Source organism: Dunckerocampus dactyliophorus, chromosome 2, assembly GCF_027744805.1.
Source record: "Dunckerocampus dactyliophorus isolate RoL2022-P2 chromosome 2, RoL_Ddac_1.1, whole genome shotgun sequence".
Lineage (NCBI taxonomy): Eukaryota > Metazoa > Chordata > Actinopteri > Syngnathiformes > Syngnathidae > Dunckerocampus > Dunckerocampus dactyliophorus.
Genome location: NC_072820.1, coordinates 29,856,185 through 29,876,223, shown reverse-complemented (window position 1 = coordinate 29,876,223; position 20,039 = coordinate 29,856,185). Strand labels below are relative to the sequence as shown.

The window sequence follows — 20,039 nt, the reverse complement described above, 5'->3', positions numbered from 1 at the left end:
ACTTTCAACACTTGGTGCACAATGATGTTACACAATATGAACAGCACATGGAACAAAAGAAGAGAGACAACTGATAAACGCCTGACAACAAGTGCCACTTAATAGCAGATGTCCTTAACAGAAGCATTTACTAATGCCACATTATATGAAAAGAGCTCTAAAAGGTGGGAAGAAATAACTGCACCATTTTATACCACATCACGATAGATATGGCTCCTTTAGCAACTGTGAAACAGAGTGGTTTCAAACGCCGTTAAGACCCTCGACCGAAGATACACTGTGCAATCACGAAAATGTTTTTCCCACACTGCGGTGACCAACTTATGCAAGACATGCCATATGGAAGTACATTGTAGTACATACGAAGTACATACACTGAACTAAAATCTGTCAAGTGCTTCACAGCCACAGCTGACCTCCGGTCATGTAGGCCGATGGAGCCCTACATGAGTCTCATGCTGCATTACAGTACATTGATGATGAATGGACGGCGTACTTTCTAGCCGATCACACAGCAGAAATGATCGCACATGGCCTAAGAAATATGCTCTCTGCTTGGGACCTTACAGTAGAAAAACTTGTGGCCATCACGACTGCCAATGGTCCCAAGCCGCACAGCTTAATGGATGGACACTGGAACAATGTCTTGGACACAGACTGCATCTGGCAATCAGTGAGCATGACACAATGCTTCAATATTAAATCATCAAAATTACAACTTTTACAACTAGTAACTGCCTCCAATAACCCGTCTGTGACCATTCTAATGTGATTCTTATTTTCTTTTAAGTTAATTAGTACTTCTACATTTGTGTTAATGTCACAGTGTGCTTGATATCACAATTTTGTAAAAAATGCTTACATTAATAGGTATGTGCCAAAATCAGGTCAGACCAATTGTACATATCGTCATTAGTTAAAACAAAATTGCTCAGATGTGTAATTAATCAGATGATTAATTAAGTATCTTAAATAATGTGATTTTCTCTTCCATTGTTTATGCAGTATAAGCTTTGTATGTGTAAATTCTTAAGGTATTTGAAACCCAATCAATGATATTTTTTTTTGTGTTTTTGTATGTTATTTCAGAAAAAGCAACAAAAGATCAATGTGTGGAAAGGGTAATGATGTTGTGCAAAAACAAAAGTCTGTGCTTTTTTTCTACAGTTGAAAAAAAAAGGCATTAGTTAAGGTGCAAGAAGAGTTGACCCTGCCACAACACAAGCTGTATGCACCACCAGATGGGGGTTGATGCAAAAGATGACTGCAAGAATTCTTGAACAAAAGAAAGCCATCATGCAGGTCCTAACCGATAATTAAAAACTCCAGACATCTTGTTCCGTCATGGGCTGACATGGATGTGTTAGAGGCCGTCAACAAAGCGCTCTCCCCACTGATGGAGTTCACGGATGCCCTGTCAGGAGAAGAGTATGTCACCATTTCATTTGTGAAACCTGTCTTACACATCCTTCAGTCACGAGTGCTGTCTGAGGAGGAAGATGATGTAGAACTGACCAAAACAATCAAAACCGCATCCTTGAGTACCTTAAGGAAAACGTCTTAGATCCCACCACAGAAGCGCTACTGGACATAGTCAGTTTTGAGTCAGCAGCTGCAGTCCAAAGCCGAAGCACCAGAGCGAGAGCAGAGCCCTCTACAGTGGTGTGAAAAAGTGTCTGCCCCCTTCCTGATTGTTTTTTTTGTTTTGTTTTTTGCATGTTTGTCACACTTGAATGTTTCAGACCAGACTAATTTAAATATTAGTCAATGACAACAGAACTGAACACAAAATGCTGTTTTGAAACTTTTTGTTATTAAGGGAGAAAAAAAATCCAAACCTACATGGCTCTGTGTGAAAAAGTGATTGCACCTCCATAAAAAGTTAACTGTGATTGATTGAGATCTATCAGTCTGGAAAAGGTTACAAAGCCATTTCTAAAGCGTTGGGACTCCAGCAAACCACAGTGAGAGCCATTATTTACAAAGGGCAAAAACATGGAACAGTGGTGAACCTTCCCAGGAGTGGTCAGCCAACCAAAATTACCCCAAGAGCGCAGCGACAACTCATCCAAGAGGTAACAAATGACCCCACAACAACGTTCAGAGAAGTACAGGTCTCACTTGTCTCAGTTAAAGTGTTCATGACTCCACCATAAGAAAGACATGGGGCAAAAACAGTCTACATGGCAGAGTTCCAAGACGAAAACCACTGCTGAACAAAAAGAACATTCAAGCCCCGGTCACAACCCGCTGTGCATTTTTTTGGGAACATGCATGGCCCGCACACAAGTGCGACGAATGTGAGTTTTTCCGGGGGGAGGGGACGCACCTCCAGAAGCACACTCCTCATGATCAGACTCTATGGTGTCACCATCTGACTCTTCTTCGCTCCTCCTCTCCTCTTCCTCTCTGGCCCTTTCATCTTCCGCAGCCTGTTTCTGTTGGGCCTCTCTGGCCATATCCGCTGCCTTTTAAGCTGCAGATACAGCTGGACGCTTCTGTGTCGTTGGCATCTTGGAGACGAAATGTTGGCACGAGTCCGTCAGCTTGGCTTTACTGCAGAAATCAGTGCACACAACGTGCGTTGTAAGTGCAGAGCACGTCCTTACTCGGTACGGTCCACGTGAGTTCTGCGTGCTCATTGGACAGTGAGCAACAGTGAGCAACAACCGGGGAAGTGTTGAGGTAGCATGGACGGCACACTTATCATGTGTGTGCTAACAGAGTCAGTGCGTTGTGCCCTCATGGGCTGTAGAGGGCACGCGCGTCACCCACACTGGGAGTGAATCCGCAGCCCGAATGCAATGAAAGTTCTAAAAAAAGTACTATGGCGTGTCTGCAACTCCTGAATCCGTACTGAGGCGGAACGCACCACATACGGATCTCCAAATTTTGGCCACATTTCAGCAAGTAGACAGAACACACTTGCAAGTACGGCAGATTGGGACCGGAACTTAAGGCTCATCTCAATTTTGCCAGAAAACACCTTGATGATCCCCAAGACCTTTGGGAAAATACTCTGTGGTCTGACGATATAAAAATGTAACTTGTTGGAAGTTGTGTGTCCCATTGCATCTGGCGTAAAAGTAACGCCACACTTCAGAAAATCATACCAGCAGTAAAAATATGGTGGTGGTAGTGTGATGGTCTGGGGCTGTTGTGCTGCTTCAGGACCTAGAAGACTTGCTGTGATAAATGGGACCATGAATTCTGCTGTCTACCAAAAAATCCTGAAGGAGAATGTCCAGCCATCTGTTCGTGACCTCAAACTGAAACCAACTTGGGTTCTGCAGCAGGACAATGATCCAAAACACACCAGCAAGTCCACCTCTGAATGGATGAAGAAAAACAAAATGAAGACTTTGGAGTGGCCTAGTCAAAGTCCTGACATGAATCCTATTGAGATGTTGTGGCATGACCTTAAAAAGGTGGTTCATGATCAAAAACAATTCTGCAAAACCAAGCATGTCAAAATTCCACCCCAGCGCTTCAAGAGACTCATTGCAAGTTATCACAAACGCTTGATTGCAGTTGTTGCTGCTAAGGGTGGCTCAACCCAGCATTAGGTTTAGGGGGCAATCACTTTTTCACACAGGGACATGTAGGTTTGGATTTTTTTCTCCCTTAATAATAAAATGTTTAATTTAAAAACTGAATTTTGTGTTCAGTTGTGTTGTCACAGAATAGTATTTAAATTTGCTTGATGATGTGAAACATTTAAGTGTGACAAATACGCAAAAAATAATAAATCAGAAAGGGGGCAAACACTTTTTCACACGACTGTACGTCTATGCCAGAGGCAAAGAAGTCAAGAAAGTGATTACAAGGTTTGTTCAAAGGAAGTGAGTCGACCCATCTGCACGCACTGTTTCACTTCAGCAAACACTAGAAGCAGAGCTGAGCAGCTACCTGGTGTCTCCAGTCTTGGATAGTGAGGAAAATCCTCTGGAATGGTGAAGAAAGCACCATGTGCACTTTCCCACCCTAAGCAAGGGAGGAAAGTATCTCTGTATGCCAGCTACTAGCGTCTGAGCAGCTTTTCAGTTCGGCAGGGAATATTGTTACATGCCTCAGGTCATGCTTGAAACCTGAAATGGTAAACATGCTGGTGTTTCTCAGTAAGAACCATGAGTAAATACTAGGATATAGACTAGGGTGATAGTAAGGAAGATGACATAGCTGTCATAAGTCAGATGTTACGTTTAGGTTTACAATGTTTGTTTTGTTTGCATAAGATTTAAAATTTTGTGTTTTTTTCTCCTTTAATAATGAAAAGTTTTATTTAAAAAACTGCATTTTTTGTTCAATTGTGTTGTCATTGACTAATATTTAAATTTGTTTGATGATCTGAAACATTTAAGTGTGACAAACATGCAAAAAAATAAATAAATCAGGAAAAGGGCAAACACTTTTTCACACCACGATACGCTTGCATCACAGGGGGCGACACAAATGTCATTTGCAGTGACTGTGCAGCACCGGCCAAAAGTTTAGAGACACTTTGTCATGCGATTGAATTCAAAAGTGTCTCCAAATGTGTGCATTTTGAGCACACAGCGCACATGTCATTAAAAATTAATACGGCGCCCGAATTTATTCACATAAATTCTGAAGAAATATTTCGTTTAGTCCAACATTGGCAAGTAGATCAAGCCACTCATTAAATACTGTAAAATCCAATAGCACTCCCAAATCAGATAAATAATTACAACAAACTTCTTTTCAAAAAAATGTTCATCTCACTTGGGTGTACCAAGTAAATCGTAATCACAAGGTACAGGAAAAAACTATACTGTGAGTACTGCTGACTAAAAACTGTACAGTAATACTAATGCTGAGTTTCATAACCGCTGCTGAACACCAAAAGGCCAGAGCGTGGAAGAACTACATACACAGAATTGCAACGCGACAAAGGACGACTGAGCAAAAACAGAGAAGAAGAGGACATCACAAAGTAGGATTCATTATTTATAAATTGAATATTTTCATAGTTAGACCATAGAGAACCTGTTTATGACCTTCTAAATATGGCTTTTAATATTATTAGAGCCCTATAGATATGAAATAACACCCCTATAATCACCTTTAACCTAGACATAATAACAGAAAATAAGACTTGTGATGGGTTCGATTCTCCCCTGGGCATTCCTGTGTGGAGTTTGCATGTTCTCCCCGTGTGTGTGTGGGTTTTCTCCGGGTACTGCGGTTTCCTCCCACATTCCAAAAAAATATGTATGTTACGTTAATTGGCAACTCTAAATTGTCCATAGGTATGAATGTAAGTGTGAACGGTTGGTGTCTATATGTGCCCTGCCATTGGCTGTTGACCAGTCCAGGGTTTACCTGGTCAGCTGGGATAGGCTCCAGCATGCCCGTGAGCCTAAAATGGAGAAGCGGCATAGAAAATGGATGGATGGAAGACTTGTGATCGTGTGTGTTGCTATAAATGTGTTCAGGTGCTGGGGGAGCTGAGGGTGGGTGGGGGTGAACGTACAGGAAGTGATGTTGGGGGTTCAGAGTTAAGTTTCAGTTTGGCGTGGTTTACGGCCCGTGCTAGATATTATAGTACATGTGAGATCATTTAAACCTGCAATAATTGGATGAATATGCTTCCGCTCTCACAGGCTACATCAGCACATGCATAGAGACTGTTACCACCACCAAGTATTACAGAAGATACCCTAATCAAAAGCCTTGGATGAACTGTGATGTAAGGGCTAAGCTACGTACTCGTTGGTAGCTGGAGGGCTACTATTCCACCTCAGACCCTCGGCGCATGTGGGCGGGGCTCCAGCACATCACAGAGTATCGACAGCGGAGTAGCGTAGCCACATCCAACCAAACCACACTTCCAGACGAGCTGAATGAGTTCTATGCCCGCTTTGACACCCAAACTCCTGATGAGCAGAGAGGGGTGCTACGCTTGGGCACACAGGACTCACCTCTCATGGTGACATCAGCAGATGTGCGCAGGGTTCTGAACAAAACAAACCCACAAAAAGCAGCAGGCCCAGACAACATCTCAGGACGTGCACTTCGGGTTTGCTCATCAGAGCTAGCTGATGTGCTTGCTGACATATTTAACCTGTCGCTTGCACAAGCATCTGTACCGACCTGCTTTAAGTCCATCACCATAGTGCCCGTACCCAAGAAGAGCAACGTGACCTGCTTGAATGACTATCGCCCTATAGCACTCACTCCTATTGTTATGAAGTGCTTTGAAAGGATAGTCATGACCCACATCAAAAAGAGCATCCCGGCAACTGTGGACCCTCTACAGTTTGCATATCGCCAGAACCGGTCCACGGATGATGCAGTCAACACTGACATCGACACAGCCCTTTCTCACCTACAAGGCCAGGACACATATGTCAGAATGCTATTTATAGACTATAGCTCTGCATTTAACACAGTCAGCCCCCACAAACTCACAAAATAAGCTCCTCACACTTGGCCTATCACCCCCCCTCTGTAACTAGGTGTTTAACTTTCTAACAGGCAGGCCCCAGTCAGTCAGAGTCCACAATCGCACATCCAGCTCAAGAATTGTGAGCACTGGGACCCCACAGGGGTGTGTGCTGAGTCCGCTCCTCTACACGCTCTTCACCTATGATTGCGTGGCCTCCCAGAACAACACCAGCATCATTAAATTTGCGGATGACACTACAGTCATCGGACTGATCACTGGTGGTGTTGAAACTTCATACAGAAGAGAGGTGGCGGACCTCATAGCTTGGTGTCGTGATAACAATCTCCTTCTCAATACAGAGAAGACCAAAGAGATGATCATTGACCCAAGAACAAGGGAAAAGGAGCCGCATAAACCCCTGTTTATTGATGAGACTGAGGTGGAGAGGGTGAAAACCTTCAAGTTCCTTGGCACACACATCAGCGAGGACCTCACCTACCTTCAGGCAGACGCTACAGGAGTTTGAAGTCCAGGACCACAAGGCTGGCAAACAGCTTTTACCCACAGGCCATCAGGCTTCTCAACGAAGCACTCACACACGCTGCACGCAACACACGCACAAATTCATAGCACTTTATTTATTTTATTTATTTATTTATGTATTTGTATTAATGTCTCTTCTGTTGTTGTTGCTTAATTTATTGGCATTTATGTTTCTGATGTTCTTATTCCTTTTCTTCTGTTTTTCTTTCTTTCTTTCTTTCTTTCTTTTTTGGGAGAATGAACAGAAAAAGAATTTCATTGCATAGCAGAACCACCAGTTTTACTGTGCATATGACAATAAAACTCTTGAATCTTGAATAAAAGATAAAAGCATGTTGTTCCAGCAATCAAGTCTGGACATTCCAGTGACCAATGACCAGTGTAGAATACTACATATGATCACGGCGACTTTAAATGCGCCTTTTGAATGCAACCGGATGTACAACTCTTCCAGTCCCCAAATCGCTGCCTTTTTTGAGGGTTTTTTTGCTCGTGGAGAACGTCGTTGTGTTGACCATGAAGGAGTAAGATCACCGCGCACCCAACGTACAACCTGTAAGTCGAACATGCGTACTGCGCACGAAATCTGAGACTGCTCGGACGTACGGCTGTCGCTTTATTCGTACAGCCAACGCAAGTAAATTGTAAGACCAACGTCCGTCAAACTTAACTAATAAAAGTTAAACTTTTAACAAAAGTCAACTTAACAGACAGAAAAAAGAAGCGCCTGATTTCCTCACCAGAACAGTATGGGTAATCTCACCTCATTGGAGCATCCTTTTAAAATTATCGTTTAGCTGAGCTATTTTTAATGCTATCAGATTTATCGATATGACATCACTTCCTGTTGATTGGAAAAGGATGTTTATTGCAAGAGCTCTGCTTTTGCTACCGCAGTTTTAAACTTTTTTGTTGTCTTCCTTACCACACTACGTGATCACAAATCCAGAAGAGTGTGCCGACATCTCTGCCTTCAACTTGGACTGACGAGAGGAACAAACTCACCAAAATAAATGAATAACAAGCTAGCGGCTGAACGGCGGCTGCTTAGCAGCAATGCCGGAGTTTTAAATCATTTTTGAGTCTTCTTGACCACACTTCGTGATTACAAAAACAGAAGGGGTATCTCTGGCTTCAACTGGTGAAAGGCACAAACTTGCCTAAATAAACGAATATTAAACACCAGTGGCCATTGTAAGGCAAGCTAATAGGCTAACCGCCACATGGTGTTGCTTAGCAACAGCAACAAGGCCAAAGAAAAAACAAACTGATGCTGGCTCGAGCAGCTCGGGTCCAAGTATCCCAGAGTCGCTTATAAATATGGAGTCACCCAGGATGAAAGAAGGGGCGGCATTTATACAGAACCCGCCGTTGAGACCGGCTAGGGAGCACTTACAAAGCCTGAAGCACCAACTGACCTCGCATGCCAATTCACTACGTGAGGGAACGGTGATAAACATGTCAGTGCTACAAGAGAAAATGATGGAAACGCTACAACAGAAAATCCTAGAAAACAATGAAAGGAATACGGAACAAATACTACAGAGGCTAAAGAGGCTGGATAACCTGGAACAATACATTGGATCTATAACACAGGAGGTTCAATACCTGAGGGATGACGTTAAAAGACTGAGGGAGAAGAACAATTACAGGATAGTTATGCTGCCTTGAGCGCTGCTCTCAAACAAGATCATGAAGAAAAGAGAAAATCATTGAGCATTTGAAGAACACAATTGATGACATGGACCAGAATACACAAATGAACAATGTGATGGTGACGCAGCTTCAGATTAAACCCAGGTCGTATGCCAGGAAAGTCGGAAACAAAGAAGAACCAGATGAAGGGGATGTCGCTGCAATGGAGCAACAAGTTGCTACTTTTCTACGTTGAAAGGAGGTGGACGTAAACATCCACACCATCGATACTTGCATCCCACTGTATGGCAGGAACAACACCACACCCGTAGGCCAGTCACAATAACAAATTTTGCTGGACGATAATTGTCCTACAAATTATTGTCGATAATAAATATTATTGATATTTTTAGGCCATTTTTTTCATTAATTATATGGCATAACAATGAGAGTACATTGTATCAAAAGCAATAAACTTTAATTTCTCAAGAGTATTTAACATTGTAATGGGAATGTCAAGAGCTTTTAAATAATTAAACAAACAACATAATAAAATAAACAAACAACAAATGACAAAAATTGCACTTAAATAAAAATCACAATCATAGCCAAAAACAATAAAAAAAATAGACACTGTCTCCGTTAAGAAAAAAACCACTCCAATAAAAATTACACACACACACACCTACACACACAGTTATGTAGTGTATTGTTAGACTCGTCTAGGGGGTCATATTTGAGCTGGACCATATATCTGTGATAGCGGAGTAAAATGTAATGTTTAATGTTTCTGATGTCTTTCAACACGTCTTCTTTCACTCGGTTATACAGTTAAGGAATTGCTGTTTGTGACATGTACATGTACGTCGTTGTAGGCGACTGTCTGTCAAACATTTCTCCAAATGTTGGCTTTTCAACCGTATTGAAAGGTTGCATTTCTCTTGCAATGTTGCGAGCGACACAGCCTGTGAGTGAGCACCAGTTTGCGCTGTTTCGTATATATATATATATATATATATATATATATATATATATATATATATATATATATATATATATATATATATATATATATATATATATATATATTTGCCGACCAAACGCCTCAGCAAGCATTGACTGTCGGGACAAAGGCTCTGCTGCACCTCCACACTGGGGCTGTGGCATTCGGTTTAGAAACCATCACTTTTGTGCCTTCATTCATATTAGTGTTTGCTTGCTAACTTGCTGCTAGCACTCGTAGCCCCACCTCCACAGAAATGTACATTACGGTTGGGTATCATTGGAATCTGATCAATTCTGGTTCCGATTCCAATTCCTTGTTTCCTAACAATTCTGGTTCCTAACAATTCTTGATTGAAGGGTCATAAAAGTTTGCATGGTTTACATGAGGGTGCTAACCAGAATTCTTTTTGGATGAAATGTCTGAAAAAAAGCTCAGATCATTAAACAATTAATGGAGACATTAATTGTTTAATGATCTGAGCTTTTTTGTATCAACTTTACTATGAATTTCTCACAAGGCTATTTTCAACCAATCAGTCAATAAATGTAAAACCATTCAACTTGAATATAAATGTTATGAACTTTCTTTCTACAGGAGTACATTTTCACAAAAGATGTTTACTTTTGAAAAGCTAATGAAAAAATGTCCATATATGCTGTTATGTGTGTGATAAATCAAACAACTTGTAAAATATTTGTCTATAAAAACCACACGGGCTAATGTTATCACTTAGCACTAATGTACTTTGTTTGCTGCCTCAATGTTGGTGTAAGCTATTTTTTATGACACCCTTATTTTGTTACATAAACAGGATGTAGCCAACTGAGCTCTTATTTTGAAGGTCGGAACTGTGTTGTGTGGGTTGAAAAGGTGTCTTGACTGTTGCTAAAAGAGTTTTTTTTTTTTTATTTTTATCGTTCGATTAATCGATTTATCAATAATCGTGACAGGCCTACACACCCGTCATCATCAAACAGCTAAAATTATGCATAAAGCAAACAATAACCTTCTACCCAAAAATGTCATATAATTCTTCTCAACAAGAGAGGAGAAATATGACCTCAGGGAAACGTATACTTGAGAACAACTCTAAGAACCTTCAGCAATTCAGTATGTGGAATCAAATTATGTAACGGATCGAGCAAGAAACTAAAATAATGCAATAATATGAGCGATTTCAAGAAACAATACAAGCAGTTTGCAAAATACAAGGAAGAAAAACCACTGTGTACAAAATGCTATGTCTGATCACTACAGCACTCATTACTAACTCTTACTCACCCTTTATCCAACCATGTTCTGTTATGTCTATTTTATAATTATTATTTATTTATTATTATGTATTATTTATCATGACTGCATGAATTATTTAAAGTGACAAGAACCTTGACTCCTATTTTACCACATTGTTACATTATCTTATCATTTTCCTTTGCATTTTAAACTAGCCACGAGTACAGCTGGAATACAGGAAGTGAACAAATGTATTGTAATTGATGTGAAATGGATGGGGGGTAGGATTAAATAAGCTTTGTTTCTTCCTACTCCTTTTGGACATGTACTGTGAACTGTGTTATGTGATGTATTCCAATGTAACTTGTATGCATGTTCAAATAAATTAAACCATTACCTAAAGCAGGGCGATATATGCACGAAAACTCATATCCCGATATTTTTAATGTTGAATATCGATATATGGCATATAGACCACTATTTTTTCCACAAAGTGAGTTTAGACAAAGTCAAATATGCGCGTGCAGTTGTTTCATTAAAATTAAAAAAATCTTATACAACAATAGCCGTTAAAAAAAATATAGCCCATTCTCTTTTTGAAATAAAACATAGGAAATGTAAAATATAATAATCAATGCTATACTCAAATCATTAACAATAGGTTTGTTTTTCATATCGTGCTCAAAAGGAATATTGATACAGTCAAACCTGTCTTAGCGGTCACCTTTATAGAACGGCCACCTGCCTATAGCAGCCAATGAAAAATCCCCCGCAGCAAATTTACATGTTATAGACCCTGTGTATAGCAGTCACCTGTCCAACGCGGCCAGCGGCCGACCAATTTGTCTCCCTTGGTCAATATCTGACCGCATATAGCGGCCAAATTACCAACTCAAGTAGAAGCTTCATGCACGAAAAAGTTTTGTTTTTCAATCAATGAAGCCGTCGTGTGTAGACTTTAATTACTGAGTCCTAGCTCAGTCACAATCATTCACAAGATCCACACAAACTGTCAATTGTTCCACATAAAAAAGCCGTCTTCTTTTGAGCTTGTTATTTCCTGGTCAAACATGTAACTTTAAGAGCATTTGCACCAAAACATTACCGCAAAGTAGGCTGGGAACAGGACGTGCTCCCAGCGACGCTACAAAAAAAAAAAAAAACATACGCTAGCATGCATGCGGCAGCGGGAGCAAAACTGAGTTGGGCTGTACTTAATTTAAGTATTTTAGAATGTACTCACATTATTTTTCATCAATCCTCATCCACAAATCCATCGAAGTCCTCATCTTCTGTATTTGACACAAACAAAGCCGTCTTCTTTTCCGTTCGCTACTAGTCTGTTAACTTGTCAGTGTTATTCATCTCCGGAGCAAAGAAGGAAACTTCTCCTGTTTCTTCTGCCAACTTTATTTACTGAACGCGGCCACCAGACAGCAGCTCAGAACACACACACATCTCTCAGCATCGTCTCTCCTTCCTGCTTGCCCACAAGGCAAAGGTTAAACAAGCCTCACTACATAGCTGTCCAGCCAATGCCTGTAAGAAATGACATCGTTTATTTCCTGGTGTGCACTGGTCAATACTGTAATGCCGCTTGTTGTGGGGAAGGAGAGACTCACGTCGCCGATGCACTTTAATGGCTTTATTAACAGCGGAGAACACTGCAGGACTTTACATCCACGCCAACATAAACACACTTCCCAACTCTCTCCAAACTCACAGCTAGCACTGAGCCTAGCTCTCCTGCTCGGGACGCCCACCGTCACTTCCCGTCACTTCCTGATGAACTAAAACTGTAAAAAGTAAAATATAAAAAACAAGCGTAAGACATTACTAGCACAGCTTTGTTCTGTGGGTCGTGAATATATTCTATCAGTTATTATTAAGCCTCTAGCTTCCTTTTAGTAAGTAAAAACCTTGGCTATGATTGCACTACATTGTCATGTAGACCTACAAAGTACACTTGGAAGAACAAGAGGTGAATAAATGTATTGCAACTGATGTGAAACTGATGAGGGGTAGGATTAAATAAGCTTTGCTTCTTCCTACTCCTTTTTGTACATGCAAAATTGTGAATTGTACTATGTGATGTGCTACTGTTTGACTCATATGCATGTTCAGGATGAATTAAAACCATGAACCATGAACCATGATAATAACAAGCCTAGTAGTGCTGTACAACTTTTATCCGCAGTCCGCAGTGCCCTCTACTGGTCAACGTTATTATTATTATTATTTTCCCTTTTTTTCTTTTTTTTTTCCTCTACTGGTCAACATTCAAACTGGACGCCAACCTGTCTATAGAGGCCACCTGTCTATAGTGGCCACTTTTGCAGACACCCTCTAGTGGCCGCTATAGACAAGTTTGACTGTATTTTAAAAATCACTATATCGCCAAGCCCTTCCATTACAATAACTCCTCATATCAGCACGATAATTATCTTGCACCCCTACTCATTAGTCCTTTTATGGGAATTAAACTACATACTGATTAGCGCAGATGAACTTACAGCATTAGTAAAATGACAAAAACGGCTGTAAATGTGGAGTCTATATGATCATTAACACTCATTATATTAGCCGTACAAACACGTTAATTAGGCCTGTCACGATAATCAATAAATCAATTGCACGATAAATAAAAATGAAGTAGATAATTTTGCTGGCCTTGATATATTGACATGTGCATGCGTGTTTGTTTTCCTTCTCTCTCTCTACCAAACAGGCTGGATGGCAAGAGGTGTCACATCTGTCTGGGCGCGTTTGTTATATAGCAGAATGAACGGAGTGAGTGAACCCTCCTGTCAGTCAGTCAGTCTCTTTGTCCCAGTGGGGAGAGGTGGGGCACTAGCAAGTGTGCACTCAATAGCTATGTGTGTCGTGTGCTACACGGTCAAACACTTTGTTCGTGCCTGTTGTGAATAAAACACGATCTGATGTCAATTTCAGCCCATTTGCGTGCCGTCATTTTGTGACATGAAAAAATTAGTGACAAAGACAATTCAATAAATACTACAAAACGGTGGCTAACGGTGGCTTAAGTATAACACCTCATTGTGCACAAATGCATTTTGCTGCATCCAAAACATGTACTTTGATCAAACTCCGACAAAACGTTAGACCCCATTAAACGTAAACAGAGTATTCCATAAACAACATTTCTAAAAGTCAATCGAGGACGTGTATCTATATGCAAATGAGATGACATCTGCATTGACACACAATGTTAACTTCAGAGTATTTCCGGCTTATTTCTCAGTATGTTTTTTTTGTCAATATCTGGACAATGACAAAAGTGACACTGATTCAAAATCTGAAATATTGTGATTAATTGTGATTTTTATGTAAGTATAATTTTTGCTAAAACAGAGTAAGAGTCCATTTTATTTTCATTGGGGTTTTTCTGTCTTTTTTATTTGTTTAACTTATTATGTTGGGTTTTTTTTATTTTATTTTTTTTTAGAAACTTGACATTCCTTAAATACTTTTGAGAAATTAAAGTTGCTTTTGATATGGTGTACTCTCATTATTATGCCATATATTGTCAAATGTTTTACCGTGACAGGCCTAATGTTAATTAACGGACTAATGTTAAGTCCATTGTTCTTTAAGTTCTGCTCCCTAGTAGGCAAAAACACTGCTACTTTTTATCAAAAGAGTGGCTTGTCAGCCAGGAAAAAAATGCATCCGAGCTGCGGGCTGATGTTGAGGATAATTAGCTTGACTAAACAATGTTTCTCAACAAAAGTATAGTTTGTCCTTTTGTTTGTATGTACGCAGAAATTCATTAGGCCATTTTTTGGGTTTGAGGTCGACACAGCTCAAGTGAAGCATGCCAAATGAGGAGCGAGAACTCAAAACAAAACAAACAAAAAACAGCTTCGGAGACTCATTAGGACCCCCCATAACATGTTGTCAAATGGGTTTGTCTGGGTTTGGTTTGTGTGCTTATTTGCTATTTACTGAGCAGACAGAGTGAGAATCCGGCAGCCTCGTAGGAGTTTAGACAACGCACCGAGGCCATAATCAGAAGAAGTGAAAGCATCAAGGGATTTCAGGAAAACACCCAAGATCTCCAGCGTGTAAAGGTGAGTAACGCTTATGTTTCACTTGATTTCAAAGCTGCCCTTTTCAAAGAGTTTACTGTCATGGTTAAAACAAAGATGTAGAATGATGATGACATATTGAAATAGTTAAAAGCATCTCCTTTCAAAGTGGGCAAGAATGGGGGATGCATTTAGTTAATCATTTATTTGAGGAAGGGGCTGGTTTCTGGCTGCTGCCCCCCCCAAGCTATCTACACTGTCAGGGCTACCAGCAACTGCATAAGGCAGTTATTAATATGCAGCAGTAATGAGCTCTACAACACTTGCAGCATGCTGAGTATTGGTAGTGCGCTCTAGCATAGGTAAGTGGTATTCAAATGTTGGCCCCCGGGCCAAAACTCAATTACATCACACCTGCCCTTGAGTTCAGTTAAAAACTAGAGAGCGCCTAATGATTTAGCAGGAGATTCCTAAAAAAGACAGGGTTTACACAGTATGTCCTTAAAAACAGCAGAACATTCCTATCACATACAGGATATTTGACTAGCTTGTTTGTTAAAAATAGCAACTTTCTACGACAGTATTTTTTTTCTGAAGTTGATCTTTAAAAAAACAACAAAGTGCTCTTGTCATTTAGAGGATCTTTGATTAGCATTTCTGTTAATAGAGAACAGGATGTGACTAGCTTTTTCCACAGTAAGTCCTTAAAAACAGCAGTGTGGTGCTATGATGTAGGTATTTTTGGGGAAAAAACAGCTGAGTGCTCTTGTTATGTAGATGATCTTTGACCAGGGGTTTTTTTGTAGTTTGTCTTTTAAAAAAAGCAGAGTGCTCTTGTAATATATAGGATCTTTGATTAGCATTTCTGTTTAACAGCAGAGTGCTCCTATTATATTGACGATCATTGACTACCTCCTTGGCAGTAGGTCCTTAAAAATAGAGTTCTCCTGTCATATCGTGGATCTTTCGCTAGTGTTTTTTTCCCACAGATGGTCTTTAAAAAAACAGCAGAGTGCTCTTGTCATTTGGAGGATTAGCATTTATGTTAATAGTTTCCTCAAATGTGCCGAGTGCTACTGGCACATAAGCTTTTTCGCAGTAAGTCCTTAAAAACAGCAGCATATAGAGAATGTTTGACTAGTGTTTTTTTGCAGTTGGTCTTTAAAAAATAGCAGAGAACACTTGTCATATAGAGGATCTTTGATTAGCATTTCAGTTAAACAGCAGGGTGCTACTGTCACATAGAGGATTTTTGACTAGCTTTTTCGCAGTAAAAATCAAGACAATACAGGAATAAACAATGACAAAATGGAAAAATAATATGACTACTGTATATTTTGTATTATTGATTCTCTTTGTACGTGCGTGTGTGGGTCTTCTCCGGGTACTCCGGTTTCCTCCCACATTCCAAAAACATGCATGTTAGGTTAATTGGAGACTCTAAATTGTCCATAGGTATGAATGTGAGTGTGAATGCTTGTTTGTCTATATGTGCCCTGCCATTGGTTGGCCCGCCTCTCACCCGAAGTCAGCTGGGATAGGCTCCAGCATACCCGCAACACTAGTGAGGATAAGCGGCATAGAAGATGGATTCTCTTTGTATTTCCACATGTATTCCCTTTTAATTTTGGCACTCCTGTGATGTACTCCTGTCATATACAAGATATTTGACTAGTGTTTTTTCCCGCAGTTGGTCTTACTGTGTAGAGGATCTTTGATTTATGTTAATAAGTTGGAGGTCCTTAAAAATAGTAGTGTGCTCAAAAAAATAGCAGTGTCAAATACAGAATCTTTGACAAGCCTTTATTTTACGTTACTTTACGTTAATAAATAATATTTTTGCAGTAGGTAGTATTATGTGGAGGATATGAATGTGAGTGTGAATGGTTGTTTGTCTATATGTGCCCTGCCATTGGCTGGCCACCAGTCCAGGGTGTACCCCACCTCTCGCCCAAAGTCAGTTGGGATCAGCTCCAGCATACCCCCGCGACCCTAGTGAGGAGGACAAGCGGCATAGAAAATGGATGAATAGTATTATGTGGAGGATATTTGACAAGCATTTTCGCATTTGGTTCCTGAAGAACAGCAGCCTGCTCCTGTCATTTATACAGAGGATCTTTGATTGGCATAAACATTCTTTTGCTTACCATACTGCTTGTTTTTTTTCTAACCATATTATCCATTTGGTGAAGTGCAAGAGTCTTGTGTCCACATTATATACAAAATAAGAATAATAGTGAAAGGAGAAGTCCCCGGTGATAGCTACATTGACAGATTAAAGACAGACAACAACAAGGCTCACGTCATGAGGTATTAAGGTATTATCAGCAGTGTGGATGTACGCACTAAATCATTATTAGTGTCAAATACATTATCCCAGTGTGTGAAAACAGTGAAAACGCTGTCTCTCTTTCACTCGTTTCTTTTCTGACTGGCCTCCAGCAGGAGCGGTGACCCCATGAAAGGGCTCCGTCACACTTCCCTGGCCAGCAAATGGACTGAGGCCTGAGGCAGCTAATGGCATAATGAGCCCCCAGCAGCATGGAGGGACAGTTATGGCCCAGGGGTGCAGGGAAAAGGGGCAGGGCCGAGGGGAGCGAGGGGTGCACCCACGTCTTCGGTTTTCACCGGTTTTCACAGTCTCCTAGCTACCGACTGATGTGAGTGGGCGAAGAGTGAGCTGCCTCAATGTAACACTCGTGTCCTAAAGAATGTGTTTGATAAAAATAAAATTCTGAATTCACATACAATCATGGAATAAATTATTAGACCACCCTTTTTTCCTGAGTTTATTGATCCATTTTAATGCCTGGTACAACTAAAGGTACATCTGTTTGGACAAATATAATGGTGATAAAAAAATATAGCTCATAAGAGTTTAATGTAAGAGCTGATATCTAGCAACTTGTATGGTTTTCTTGACAAGAACCAAAATCACTTATGTTCTTACATGAATAGCTATAGCATTGTGCTGCCAACAATTTTACTCCTATGAGCTATTCTGGGTCGCTCTGGCCTGTCACGTCTGTGTTGGGACATACGCCTGCTCAGTTTCCCCAATGCAAAAATCGCCACATTCCTCACACTGGACAGCATACACCAGATTGTGCTTCTGGGTATGGAGTGTCCTGTCTCCTGTCTCTGTGTTACCAGCTTTGAAGTGCACTGGTACATTGTGTTTGTTAAAAATCCTTCTGTGTTTCTCAGATAGACCTCAGAAATACAGGATGACAATGTTATTGAGTCTGGTACTCTTTTTTTCCACATCCGCCTGGCTTTTCTTCTTTCTGGAGTGAGATACACTTTTTACAAACGACCAGCTGAGGTAACCACAGGTTTTGAGGGCATCCCTAAGGTGCTTATACTCTTTCTCTTTGGCCTGTGGGCTGATGGGAACATTATCAGCTCTGAGTTGTAAGGTTCTGGTAACACCCAGTTTGTGTTCCAGTGGGTAGTGATCAGTGAACGCAGCTGTCTCCACACACACACACACACACACACACACACACACACACACACACACACACACACAAGCGCTCAGCCTGACACATAACAGACAATACGGAACTCTTAACATCACACATACTGTAACTTCTGGGTCGCTACATTATCATTATTTTTTATTTTATATGAGGCTGTTATAACCCTCTCTACAGGTAAGTAAGATATTGGAGCGACCCAGAAGTTTTGCGTAATGTTAAAGATATGCGTCCAACTGTTTTGTGTGACTGTGGACGCTTCAGGCAGAGAGGCTTGTGTGTTTGTGCGGCACGATTGAGCAGGACAGCTGCACTGCAGTGCATGTGTGGCAAAAGCTACATTTGATGAAACGCTTTTGGATACGTTTGCTGATATTCTTCTAGCTACATTATTATTTGTGATTTGTGAATTACGCTGATGTCATAAAGCCAATACCAATACTGAATCGGATCGGCCCCACTCCTAGTCTCCAGTCTGGCTTTGTTTTCAATGACATAAAAGCATCATTTACTGTAAATTCTGGTGTACCTGTATAAGCCGCTACCTTTTTCTTAAACTTTGAACCCTGCATCTTACATAATCTTGTGACATCTCCTTTACTTCAGAACTACTGCTGATTGTTTAAATACTGTGCCGCTCGCGAGTCAGTGAGGAAACGGTAGCTCTTTCTTTGGCAGGAGCCAATCACAAGCTATCAGTGCACTCACAACGACCTTGTCAACCCACTAGAAATTGCAGGAGGTCATTATATAGAACAGTATAACAACATAACAGTCTGACTCACAGTGTCATCTGACTGAGAACACTAAATTCATCACACAGCAACTTAACACTCCACAAGTATACCTCAGAAATATACAAACATGTACCAATACAAAAAACAACATTTTAAAGTTTTCCCATAAGGCACTGCGTCTGAGCAACGCATTCATTGGGGCGCTGCAATGACGTCAGGCTCCCTCTGGGCTCCGGGCTCCTCTGGCTTGCGCTGGACAGAGGCAGCGTTGCTGCGCCATCCATATATGTTGCTTGTCCTCCAATGAACTGCTCTTCTGGCAGTAATGCATTATGGGTAGCTGTTAAAATAGCTGCTGTTTGTTATTTTTAACTTGTTTTGGTACATATAATGTGTATTTCCTAAGTACCTTTTGAGTGTTAAGTTGCTGTGTGATGAATTTAATGTTGTTTGTAAGAATAAAACGTGAGTCAGACTTTTATGTCATGACCTGCAATTTCCAATGGGTTGACAAATTCGTCATGAGTTTTTTCGTAGTTCATGATTGGCTCCTGTCAAATAAAGCGCTGGTCCTCATGGACTCGTGCACGCCACAACATGTCATTTTATGACATGTGCTGTTTATACACCTGTGTAGCTTATATATGAACAAATCAGTTTTTTCCACTAAATTCCACTAAATTTAGTTTCACGTGCAGAGAAATCTCTTAATGTTAAAAAGCGTATTTAGAAGGTCGTAAACTATGAAAGTATTCCATTTATAAATAAACAATCCTAGAATCCTACTTTGCTCCTTCCTACTTATTGTGGTCATGTCTGGAACTAATTAACCTCAACAGATAATGGATAATTGTATTCAATTGTCAGTTGCCAACGCCTAATTCATCCTGAAAAATGCAGGTAGCAAAAATTTTTGTCTACAAGTAGTTTGTGAAAAGTACCATTATG

General features: G+C 40.5%; 1 protein-coding gene across 5 annotated transcripts in view; it reads right to left on the bottom strand.

Annotated features, from left to right (window-relative positions):
* Nucleotides 1–20,039, bottom strand: part of ctbp2l (C-terminal binding protein 2, like) — a 130,866-nt gene that overhangs the window by 84,027 nt on the left and 26,800 nt on the right. The window contains exon 1 of one of the 5 annotated variants that reach the window (XM_054766880.1): nucleotides 16,820–16,835. The exons of the other annotated variants lie outside the window; for them this stretch is intronic. The gene's annotated coding sequence lies outside the window, so the exon portion shown is untranslated. Of the gene's footprint in view, nucleotides 1–16,819; nucleotides 16,836–20,039 lie in introns of those variants that run through there. 5 annotated transcript variants of the gene reach the window in all.